The sequence below is a fragment of the Eutrema salsugineum genome, unplaced genomic scaffold (assembly GCF_000478725.1).
Source record: "Eutrema salsugineum unplaced genomic scaffold, Eutsalg1_0 scaffold_31, whole genome shotgun sequence".
Classification (NCBI taxonomy): domain Eukaryota; kingdom Viridiplantae; phylum Streptophyta; class Magnoliopsida; order Brassicales; family Brassicaceae; genus Eutrema; species Eutrema salsugineum.
The window spans coordinates 27187-39679 of NW_006256750.1; the positions used below are offsets into that span (position 1 = coordinate 27187).

General features: G+C 43.5%; 5 non-coding genes across 5 annotated transcripts; all 5 read left to right on the plus strand.

Moving 5' to 3' along the window:
• The first annotated feature begins 616 nt into the window (after positions 1 to 616).
• LOC112085063 lies at positions 617 to 735 on the plus strand. The gene has a single exon (XR_002898683.1). It is a non-coding gene; the product is annotated as a 5S ribosomal RNA (ribosomal RNA).
• Positions 736 to 1143: 408 nt separating this feature from the next.
• On the plus strand, positions 1144 to 1262 carry LOC112085059. Its single transcript, XR_002898679.1, has one exon. It is a non-coding gene; the product is annotated as a 5S ribosomal RNA (ribosomal RNA).
• A 408-nt stretch (positions 1263 to 1670) lies between these two features.
• LOC112085051 lies at positions 1671 to 1789 on the plus strand. The gene has a single exon (XR_002898671.1). It is a non-coding gene; the product is annotated as a 5S ribosomal RNA (ribosomal RNA).
• Positions 1790 to 2196: 407 nt separating this feature from the next.
• LOC112085070 lies at positions 2197 to 2315 on the plus strand. Its single transcript, XR_002898690.1, has one exon. It is a non-coding gene; the product is annotated as a 5S ribosomal RNA (ribosomal RNA).
• A 407-nt stretch (positions 2316 to 2722) lies between these two features.
• LOC112085055 lies at positions 2723 to 2841 on the plus strand. Its single transcript, XR_002898675.1, has one exon. It is a non-coding gene; the product is annotated as a 5S ribosomal RNA (ribosomal RNA).
• Positions 2842 to 12493: the final 9652 nt, after the last annotated feature.

A 12493-nucleotide genomic window follows, 5' to 3' on the forward strand; every position in this document is an offset into this window, starting at 1 on the left:
ACCCATATAAACAGTGCAACACATGCGAAGAGATTTTCATTGCGGACTCAACCCCAGAAGTTTATATGCTAATGATATACATAAAGTGATGGGTGTTATCATCCGAGCAATAATGCCCCGAATCACATCAGAACCTCGCAGTTAAACGTGCTTGGGCGAGAGTAGTACTGAGAGGGGTGCCCTCCACGGGATGCCCTCGTGTTGCACCTGTGTTTGTTCCTCGAGATTCTTTTTTTTTTTTTTTTTTGGTCTTTACATTTGAAAAACAAGGCATCTTCCGAAGGACGCTATTTCTAGACCGTGTGGAACCAGGCCTCCTACAACAACTTTTCGGAAAGCCCCTAGAGTGCTCTCAGGCTTGCCCAAGAGTCTAAAGACCAAGGGTGCGGTTTACGAGGCCAAAATTTTGTGTTTAAGACCCTCTTCCGGGCGTTTTTTCAAAACATAAGCCTCGGTTTTAGTATCATCAAACGTGGTGTCCTAACTTATATATCTTGGCACGAATGCTCGTTGCAGCTGGGCGGGAAAACCCATATAAACAGTGCAACACACGCGAAGAGATTTCATTGCGGACTCAAAGCCAAAGGATATATGCTAATGCGATACATATACTGATGGGTGCGATTATACCAGCACTAGTGCACTGAATCCCATCACAACTCCGCAGTTAAGCGTGCTTGGGCGAGTGTAGTACTAGGATGGGTGACCTCCCGGGAAGTCCTCGTGTTGCACCCTTTTTTGTTCCTCTTGATTCTTTTGTTTTCATTTTTTTTTTGGTCTTTTCATTTGAAAACAAGGCATCTTCCGAAGGACGCTATTTCTAGACCGTGTGGAACCAGGCCTCCAACAACAACTTTTCGGAAAGCCCCTAGAGTGCTCTCAGGCTTGCCCAAGAGTCTAAAGACCAAGGGTGCGGTTTACGAGGCTAAAATTTTGTGTTTAAGACCCTCTTCCGGGCAATTTCTTAAAACATAAGCCTCGGTTTTAGTATCATCAAACGTGGTGTCCTAACTTATATATCTTGGCACGAATGCTCGTCGCAGCTGGGCGGGAAAACCCATATAAACAGTGCAACACACGCGAAGAGATTTCATTGCGGACTCAAAGCCAAAGGATATATGCTAATGCGATACATATACTGATGGGTGCGATCATACCAGCACTAGTGCACTGAATCCCATCAGAACACCGCAGTTAAGCGTGCTTGGGCGAGAGTAGTACTAGGATGGGTGACCTCTCGGGAAGTCCTCGTGTTGCACACCTCTTTTGTTCCTCTTGATTTTTTTGGTTTTTTTTTTTTTTGGTCTTTTCATTTGAAAAACAAGGCATCTTCCAAAGGAAGCTATTTCTAGACTGTGTAAAACCACGCCTCCTACAACAACTTTTCGGAAATCCCCTAGAGTGCTCTCGGGCTTGCCCAAGAGTCTAAAGACCAAGGGTGCGGTTTACGAGGCCAAAATTTTGAGTTTTAGACCCTCTTCTGGCGTTTTTCTAAAACATAATCCTCGGTTTTAGTGTCGTCAAACGTGGTGTCCTAACTTATATATCTTGGCACGCATGCTCGTCGCAGCTGGGCGGGAAAAGCCATATAAACAGTGCAACACACGCGAAGAGATTTCATTGCGGACTCAAAGCCAAAGGATATATGCTAATGCGATACATATACTGATGGGTGCGATCATACCAGCACTAATGCACCGAATCCCATCAGAACACCGCAGTTAAACGTGCTTGGGCGAGAGTAGTACTAGGATGGGTGACCTCCCGGGAAGTCCTCGTGTTGCACCTTTTTTTGTTCCTCTTGATTCTTTTGTTTTTATTTTTTTTTGGTCTTTTCATTTGAAAAACAAGGCATCTTCCGTAGGACGCTATTTCTAGACCGTGTGGAACCAGGCCTCCTACAAAAACTTTTCAGAAAGCCCCTAGAGTGCTCTCGGGCTTGCCCAAGAGTCTGAAGACCAATGGTGCGGTTTACGAGGCCAAAATTTGAGGTTTAGACCCTCTTCTGGGCGTTTTCCTAAAACATAAGCCCCGGTTTTAGTGTCGTCAAACGTGGTGTTTTAACTTATATATCTTGGCACGAATGCTCGTCGCAGCTGGGCGGGAAAACCCATATAAACAGTGCAACACACGCGAAGAGATTTCATTGCGGACTCAAAGCCAAAGGATATATGCTAATGCGATACATATACTGATGGGTGCGATCATACCAGCACTAATGCACTGAATCCCATCCGAACACCGCAGTTAAGCGTTCTTAGGCGAGAGTAGTACTAGGATGGGTGACCTCCCGGGAAGTCCTCGTGTTGCACATTTTTTTGTTCCTCTTGATTCTTTTCTTTTTATTTTTTTTTTGTCTTTTCATTTGAAAAACAAGGCATCTTCCGAAGGACGCTATTTTTAGACCGTGTGGAACCACGCCTCCTACAACAACTTTTTGGAAAGCCCCTAGAGTGCTCTCAGGCTTGCCCAAGAGTCTAAAGACCAAAGGTGCGGTTTACGAGGACAAAATTTTAAGTTTAAGACCCTTTTCCGGGCGTTTTTTTAAAACATAAGCCTCGGTTTTAGTGTCGTCAAACGTGGTGTCCTAACTTATATATCTTGGTATGAATGCTCATCGCAGCTAGGCGGGAAGCCCATATAAACAGTGCAACACACGCGAAGAGATTTCATTGCGGACTCAAAGCCAAAGGATATATGCTAATGTGATACATATACTAACGGGTGCGATCATACCAGCACTAATGCACCGGATTCCATCAGAACCCCGCAGTTAAGCATGATTGGGCGAGAGTAGTACTAGGATGGGTGACCTCCCGGGAAGTCCTCGTGTTGCACCCCTTTTTTGTTCCTCTTGATTTTTTTTTTTTTTTTTTTTTTTGGTATTTTCATTTGAAAAACAAGGCATCTTCCGAAGGACGCTATTTCTAGACTGTGTGGAACCACACATCCTACAAAAACTTTTCGGAAAGCCCCTAGAGTGCTCTCGGGCTTGCCCAAGAGTCTAAAGACCAAGGGTGCGGTTACGAGGCCAAAATTTTGAGTTTTAGACCCTCTTCTGGGCGTTTTTCTAAAACATAAGCCTCGTTTCAGTATCGTCAAACGTGGTGTCCTAACTTATATATCTTGGCACGAATGCTCGTCGCAGCTGGGCGGGAAAACCCATATAAACAGTGCAACACACGCGAAGAGATTTCATTGCGGACTCAAAGCCAAAGGATATATGCTAATGCGATACATATACTTGATGCGTGCTATCCAGTGATAGACAAGACTTTTTAGGGTCTCAGTGCTATCAATCCCCTTGTCAAAGTAGCACAAAGAGGTTAATCAATCCAAGAATGTGGTGATAGACACTAAGCTATATGATCAAGTTCTTAATTCAAGCAAAAAAGATTGGGTTTTGGTTAACTAATGACAACTAACAAACTTAAACAGGTTTAAAGGCTAATGACAATGACTAATCAAGAACTAAGCAATGACAAAGGATGTGAATATGATATGATGGAGGTATGAGATTCTAGACATGATAGTTGGTTAGGGTGCTTTGGTGCTAGACTAGAAATGCTAATGACAATGATGAGACATGATTCAAATGATTAAGAACTCAAATCTAGGTTAATCCTCTCATGAAGGTATTAACCCCTATACTAATCCATTTTCAAACCAAATTCCCATTTGTGAAACATGAATCAATATGCATTAACAAACAGCTCTTAGTGATCATTCAAGCATTTAACAAATCATTCCCATGATGAAAAATTACTTAAACCTCTAACACAACTCTTTCAGGAATTTTATCAAACACTTTTGGTGCATGAAATTCCCAGAATCTAGATCTCAAGTGATTATCAAGGATCTAGCATAGAGAACAGCTGTTTAGAGAGATGAATCAATGAATCTAGCCCTAAGCACTCCTAATCTAACACTTTAGCACCCTAACCTACACATCTAGAACCTCATTAGGGTGACTACTCACTAATCATACTAATCTCTCTTAAACCTTTGCAAGTTGAGTAGATTAGCATGATTAATGATGAGAAATGGAGATGGAGATGATAGATTCAAAAGAAAACAGCTTTAAACACCCAGATCTCTTTAAACTCTCTTGATTCCACACTCAAAATAAAGATATTTCTCTTCTTAATGGAGTCTTTTTTTTTTCCCCCAAAGAGGCAAGAGACAAAGGGAATAAAACTTAATTCTCTCCCAAAAAACCCTAAAAAGTATTTATACTTCCTTAAAAACGAACCGGGTCAGCCCGGAACAAACCGGGTCCTGACCCGGCTTTAATGGATAAAGTGGGAATTACTGCGGGTCGGTCCAGTATGTCCCAGGTCGCACACCTAAGTCACAGTAGATGAAGACTTGTCTTGTGAAGCCTGAATCGCCTTGTCTTAGCCGCACGCCTAAGTAGGAGTGTTTTGCGAGTGTTGCTGCGGCTTGGTCTCCTTGCTCTCCAACTCGCAGGGCTAAGGCGGTTTCTGGGGAATGTACAAACTGTGCGGGTTGGTCTCTATTGCACCCAGGTCGCAGGCTCAAGTCGGAGTGATTTGCGAGTGATCGTGCGGCATAGTTCCAGGCGCGACTAACTCGCATGCCTAAGTCGCACGATTGTGGACTTAGCATTTCTCTTGCTCTTGAGCTTCAGACCTCTTCCAGTGATAGTTTACCCGCACATATCAACTCGCAGCATCAGCATTCAGGCGTTCATCTTCAGGCCTGCGGGTTAACCAAGTCGCAAGACCATCTCGCAGCGTCCAGAGCAGCTTAGACCACTTCGCATTCCGGAGAGTGTAACTCCTATGAGACTTGTCCGAATTGAATGATTTCGGTTGCAGAAGATAGAGGACTCATTTATCTCCAACTTTGGTGAAGGAAGCTTCGGTGCTTGGGAAGTGTAAGGCTTCCTGGAGGGCACATCTTTGCAGTGCATGTACGCGACCAGAGAGAGGCGTCTAGACATGTGTCCATTCCGGAGACCGTATCTTTCTGCTCATAGATCCGAATTGAATGCTCTTGGACGTTCTGGAAAGAAGACTCGAATGTCTCTGGTTCTCATGAAGGACCCGGAAACTAAATCGGCCTGGAAGTGCACCGTCCTTCGCATCCTTTAGGACTGATCTGCTCGGTCCGGAATACCTGCGAGACTGGGGTTCCTTCCGACAAGCTTATCTCTCTGCTCACGCGTCCGAATTCCACGATTCCACTTGCTAAGAGACCGTGATGCAATGCTCTCCAACTTCTATGAAGCACCCGCCGTCTGAATCGGACCGGAAGGCTCCCCGGACAGGCGATTTCTGAGACACGTTCATACCCGGAGGTTTTGGCCGATACACTTCATTCGCGGTACATGAAAATGGCCGGTAAAGCTTCCCGCGGTACATGGAAATGGCCGGTAAAACCTTCCTGGCCAGCGAGAATGGCCGATAATCTCCCAGGACCCAATTTTTCCACTTTTTCAAGCTTTGCTCACCATTCCACCTCCTGGATTCATCTTTTCAGCTCCACATTCACCTGATAGACACTCAAAACATGCAATAGACTGATTGGGACCTAATGCATCTCCTAAGTTCTAAAACAAACCCTAAGGACCTAAAATGCATGAAATAAAACATGATTTGGAATGATTTATGCAACCTAAATGATGCAAATTATGAACATATCAACTCCCCCACACTTGTCCTTTGCTTGTCCTCAAGCAAAAAGAGCAAATGAGAGAAAGAGGTTGTATGCAATGAGAGTTCACATTTTCTTTTTGAGAGAAGTGATCACAATGAGAACTCAAGTTCATGCTCAATTATGCAATGCAAAGTCATACTCAGATATATATCAACTCAGCAAGGAATCTCCACAAGTTCATCTCTCTCTCAACTCTTTCACATTCATTAAGCTTTTATCAGGTGGATCTCATGATGCAAGGTTTAAACAAGCTGGCTTGGCTAGGGAGAGGCTATGAGATTAAAATGATCTCATCAGTGTTCAAGTGGGTTAAGTGCAGCAAAGGGATCTCTCTATGAATGATCAAACTTTGGCAGAATGCTAAAGGTAAAAAGCAACCTATGCATACAAGGGCAAAGACTCATCACACCCCACCCTCTACTCAAAGCTTCCTCACTTGCTCAAAAATCCTCACTTTTCACTCTCATTTTCCTCTCACTAGGGGATTCACTTTTCACTTTTCCTCTCAAGTCTTGGAACTCAAACTTTACACAGCTCTTTTTCTTTTACAACTTCTAGCCTCTTCTTTCTTTCTTAACAAAACATTTGAGCCTTTGGCTTCTTTTCTTCCCTTTTTTACTTAGAGGCTAGACTCTTTCTTTTCAACAAACCAGAGCTCACTCTCTCAAAACACCAAGACTGATTTCTTTTTCTTTCATTCCCCTAGCTATTTTCACTCTCTCTTTTCCACTCATCTCACCTTTTTCTACTCACCAAAAGGTCTTTTCCCCCACACTTATTCCTCGCCAAAACTCTCAGTTCCTTGATGTTGGAACACAGCACTCAATGAGACCTGCCCTTGTCGCTCTAAACCTAACACTTTCTGCTAAGTTTGATCCAAGGTGGCCTTTCAATTCACACACAAACATTGGCTTAAAGGTATGGGTTCAAGGTATGGGAACTGATCCATGATGTGGATTCAGCTACTTGAGCTAAGGAAAAGAGTGGTGAAAACTGTGGTTCTAGCTCAAGTATGTATATTGGTATCCACAAGCTTTTTCAAACAATGCATCACAAGATATTTTCAAATCAGGTTCAAGGTTCCCACTTAGTTAGAGTTGAGTTCAATTCAAACTTGCTTCTCAGATTCAAATCGTTTCAGACTTTGCAAGCACAGAAAAAGATTCACAAGCATATTCAATTCAAGTTCTCAAAGTGATGTACTCTCTAGAAAACCTATCATTACTCCTTGCAAGATGCAGCCTACATGCAAATGCAATCTAGACTCAATCCTAAAAATGAGAATGCAACTACATGATCATTTTTTTTTTTGTGTAAAATTTTCAGATTTTCCATTTTTTTGGTTTTTATATGCACTTAGATGAATATGCAACTAGAATGTGACTCAAGACTCAAAGTGTAAAATAAGAAAATAGAAAACATGATTAGTAAAGGATAAAACTCCTCCCCCACACTTAGATAACACAGTCCCTTGTGTTATAAAAGTATGAGAAAGAAGTGAAACCAAAGCAAACAGGCAAAATGCAAAAGAAAAAGAAAATCTACATGCTATTTACAAGGTTTTGAGTGTTACCTAGTGGCTGTTGAAATCAGACCCCAATGAGTAGGAGGAGTTCGATGTGTTGCCGGACGGTGTTTCCCAAGAATGGTGGCTGGCCTCATCAGTCCCGTCGTCAAGATCTACCCAAGTGGTTCCATATGTGACCAAGGCTGTGCAGTTCATGGAACTATCCCCAACTTCCTCTCTGTTTCTTGGTGAAACCGGTGCTGGAGCCCCACCTTTGCAAGGGTTTTCAAGCTTCTTGATCCTCTTCTTCATCTCTTTGATGCATTTGGCCATCTTGTGGATGGTTTTGTCTTGGTACTTGCACCATTGTTGGAGAATACCAATCTTTTGTTGAGCTCTGAACCCTGAAGTGCCTGGTTCCTCCCAGTTGTAATCATCAAAGTGATATCTGTTTCCACCAAAACGTTTTTGAGGTGGAGGCAGATCAGCATCTTGAGCACCAGCTGCACTTGTGGTAGCATCTTCAGCGGTTGCTTTCTTTCCCTTGGAGGCTTCTTCTCTGCAAGCTTGCCTGTATGTGAGGATTGGTGGATCAGTTTGGACATTGTACAGCTCTTCCTTCAGCAAGAAGAAGTGAATGTTCCTTTAAACTTGGACTGTGGTGATGGAGGGATTGGGTAGGAGAACTTGGGCTGGCTCACTGATGAGTGTCTTGAAGTTGTAGACTACCTTGGTACCCACTCTTCCTTGGAGAAAGCCAATCCTACACAAATGTGCTTCATTAATCAGATCAAACTTTGCCTTGTTCTCCTTGAATCTGTACCCCATGGCTTTCAAGATCTTTGTTACCACCCATCCATGGGTCAGCTTTGCATCTTGCTTTGTAGAACCCCACATGCACTTTTTGTAGAACATCAAAGACCTTGCTAATTGAGATGCAAGGCAAAGTGGGTATTCATACCCTTCATAGGGTTCCCCATCTTCATGTGTTGGCATCAGCGGTCTCAGCCCTACACCAAGAAGCATCAGATCTCCCTTGTGAACTCTTCCAACATCAATCTTGAAGTAAAAGCTGTGAGAGAGAATCTTGTGTACATATCTCAGAACTGGGTTCCTTATCCAAGAGGCCTTTGCTGTTCCAGCTGTGTACTTCCCAGAAGCAATTGATCTCCATAGAAGTTGGATCTCATCTTTTCTGAGATTGACCTGGTTGGAGAGAAGTTCATTTCTAGGTGCTGAAAACCCAAAGATCTTATTCAATTCTCTGAATGACACTGAATACTCCTTCCCTTTCACAGTAAACTCCACATGTCCAAGTCCATCTCCTTGAATGATTCTTGAATCCCTTGGGTAGTAAATGAAAGCTTCAAAGGAGGCCAAGAACTCTTGGGACTCTTGCTCATAAGCGATTTCTCTCATCTCCAAAAATGACTCAACACCCATGTTCCCAAGCAAAGTCTTGACATCTTCATAGAGGCCAATCTTCTTCAGAAAGTCCAAATCAGGGAATCTCCCTTGCTGGATCTCTATCTGCTGAAACTTAGCCAGATAATCAAGTGTTTCTGGTTCAGTTTTCTTGAACTTCTTTGATCCCTCTTCAATGGTGCCTTGGGAACCACCAGCTGAGCTGCTGGAGTCACTTTCAGTCTGTTCACTCTCAGATACCACAGCCAACTGTTTCCCCTTTTTCTTGGAACCAGAAGCAACCACCAAAGCTCTTCCTTCAGGCCTTGTCCTTTTTGGCGCTGGATCACACTTTCCTTGCTTTGTGGTATTCTTTGCACCTTGACCTTTGTCTCTTGGCTTTGAAGTTCCTGAGACCAAACCTTTGCCTTTTGATGCAGGGCCCTTCTTCTTGGCCAAAGAGTTGGTTCTTTCAGTCATCTGCCAAGAGATTCTCAAAAAATATTGTTAGTACAAGGATAAACCTCACAAAAGTCTCAAAATTTTGAAAAAAAATTGTTGCAACAATTTTCAAAATTCAAGAACAGGTAATTACCAACAAAGTGCTCTGTTTTCCAAGACTATCTAGCACCCTAGCATTTATAATAATAATCCCAAGGTCTAAAACAACCTATCAAAATCGATTCCACACCTTAAAGTTCAAAAATCACCATTGAAGAACATGGAAAGAGGTGAATTTTAACAGGATGAAATACCTTGGGATTAAGATGCAACGAGTTCGAAATGCAATCAGGATGATGTTAACAACTCAAAAATGAGCTCAGAGCACTTTGAATCAACAATTTTGGTGGAGAAATGAGAGAGATATGGTGAAAACAATGGAGAGAAAAGAGAGAGAGTTGCAAACTCGGGTTTGTTGTGAGGAAGAGAGAGTGTGGGGTAGGGTCAAGCCTTTGGACTGGTGGTCAATAGATCTATTTTGACCAGTCAAGGCTTTGACCCATCCTTTTCTCATTGACCGGCCTCCTTTCTCTCTTTTGTGCGTCCGGAAACCGTCGGGATCGAGCCGTGTGACCGTCTCGGTGTAGAACCGGAAACATTTTTGTGCGACATGGTCATCCTATGTCTAACCCGCACAACCATCCCGCAGCCTTTTTTACTTAGGCATTCTGGCCGTTCCTCTGTTTGCTGCGGCCTGGAACCCTTACTTCCCAGCTAGCACGCCCATCTTGGAGTAAATTCCGAGTATATGTGCGGGTTGGCCTTCTTTACTCCCAGGTAGCACGCTTATCTCGCAGGTTTTGGGACTTAAACTCTTTGGCCTCCCTTCTTTTTGTGCGGCCTGGCCTCCATGCTTCTAGGTTGCACACTCAAGCCGGAGTGAATTCCGAATAGACGTGCGGCCTAGCTCCCTCTCTTCTGACCCGCACACCCATCCCGCAGTAAATGGGACTTAAACATTTCGGGTTTCTCAAGGTATTGTGCGGCCAGGGTTCTTTCACATCAGGTAGCACAACCAGGCCGGAGTAAATCGCGAGTCTTGCTGCGGCCTGGGCTCTTCATGCACTAACCCGCACACCTAGGTAGCACTGAGGCGTTCTTCAAGTTTTTCTGGCTTTAAACAGTCCTCTCAGCTCTCTCACATGCTCCATTCCATTCATCACAAGCTATGTCCTCCAAGGATCACCTAGTACCTGAGACCAACTCACAAAACCCATCAAAAAGTTCTAAAACATAAAGGAAAAGAGAAGAAATCAAAAGAACTATGTACAAAGATAAGCTTGGGGTGTCTCCCAAGAGCACTTTGTTTAAAGTCTCTAAGTTTGACTTTGAGAACCTGTTTAACAGGCTGGTGGATCAAGAAGAGGGGCTGTTGTAGCTTCCTCTTTCCCTTGTGAAACTAAATAATGCTTGATTCTCTGTCCATTCACCACAAATTCCTGGCCATTCTTTCCTTCCAAGACAATGGCACCATAAGGCCTCACTTCAAGAACTTTGAAAGGTCCAGACCACCTAGACTTAAGCTTTCCTGGAAACAACTTAAGTCTGGAGTTGAAAAGCAAGACCAAATCACCATACTTGAACTCTCTCTTCAGAATCTTTTGATCATGCAGGACCTTGGTCTTCTCCTTATAGATCTTTGAGCTTTCAAAAGCTTCAAGCCTGATCTCCTCAAGTTCATGAAGTTGCATGATCCTTTTCTCTTGAGCTGTTTTGATATCAAAGTTTAGAAACTTCACAGCCCACATAGCTTTGTACTCCAACTCAACAGGAAGGTGGCAGCTCTTCCCATATAGCAAACTGAATGGTGATGTTCCAATTGGAGTTTTAAAGGCAGTCCTGTAAGCCCATAGTGTGTCATCCAGCCTTTTGCTCCAATCTTTTCTGCTTGAGCTAACAGTCCTCTCAAGAATGGCCTTGATCTGTCTATTGGATACTTCAACCTGGCCACTAGTTTGAGGATGATATGGAGTAGCTATCTTGTGTTTAACCCCATGCTTTCTCAATAAACCTTCCAGAGTCTTGTTCACAAAATGGGATCCTCCATCAGAGATGACAACCCTTGGAACTCCAAACCTTGGGAAGATGATGTTCTTGAACAGCCTCACTACAACCTTGGAATCATTGGTAGGGGAAGCAATGGCCTCAACCCATTTGGACACATAGTCCACAGCAACAAGTATGTATTGATTTCCATAGGATGAAATGAAAGGTCCCATAAAGTCAATTCCCCAGCAATCAAAGATCTCAACTTCTAAAATGGGGTTTTGAGGCATCTCACTTCTCTTAGATATGTTACCATGCCTCTGACAGGCATCACATGCTGAAACTACCAACTGGGCATCCTTGAACATTGTAGGCCACCAAAACCCACTTTGAAGAACCTTTGCCACAGTTTTGAATGCCCCCATGTGACCTCCAAAGGCAGAACCATGACATTCTTGCAACACAGGTTGCATCTCCTCTTCAGCAAGGCACCTTCTATATAGCTGATCCTTGTTCAGAACATAGAGGTAGGGCTCATCCCAATAGTATCTCTGGACATCTCTGAAGAACTTTTTCCTCTTGTAAGCATCCAATTCAGGAGGCTCCACCCCACATGCAAGATAGTTCACTATGTCTGCAAACCAAGGCATCCTCCTTTCTTGAATGCTCTCTACTTCCTCAAACTCCAAGTAGGAATGGAGCACCATCAGAGACTCTTCAGGCAAAGCATCATCTATGGGAACTTTTTCTTCAATCCTCAGCCTTGAGAGATGGTCTGCAGCCCCATTCTCAATCCCCTTTTTATCAAGCACCTCCATATCAAACTCCTGGAGCAATAAAACCCATCTCAACAGCCTTGGCTTGGCATCTTTCTTGGTCATCAAGTACCTGAGGGCTGCATGATCAGTATACACAATGACCTTTGATCCCACCAGGTAGCTTCTGAACTTATCAAAGGCAAAAACTATTGCCAGCATTTCCTTTTCAGTTGTAGCATACTTCTCTTGGGCAGAGTCAAGTGTTCTACTGGCATAGTAGATCACATGCAGCTTCTTGTCTTTCTTTTGTCCAAGTACTGCTCCAACAGCAAAGTCAGAAGCATCTGTCATGACCTCAAAAGGAAGAGACCAGTCTGGTGCCTGAACTATTGGTGCACTAACCAATGCCTCCTTGATCAACTTAAAGGCTTCTTCACATTCAGCATCAAAGATGAAATCCACTTCCTTACACAACAGTCTTGTTAAAGGCCTGGCAATCCTTGAGAAGTCCTTTATGAATCTTCTATAAAACCCTGCATGACCCAGGAAGCTCCTTATCCCTTTAACAAAAGTGGGGGTTTGCAGATTCACCATCACTTCCACCTTTGCCTTATCAACCTCAATACCCTTTTCAGAGATCTTGTGCCCAAGAACA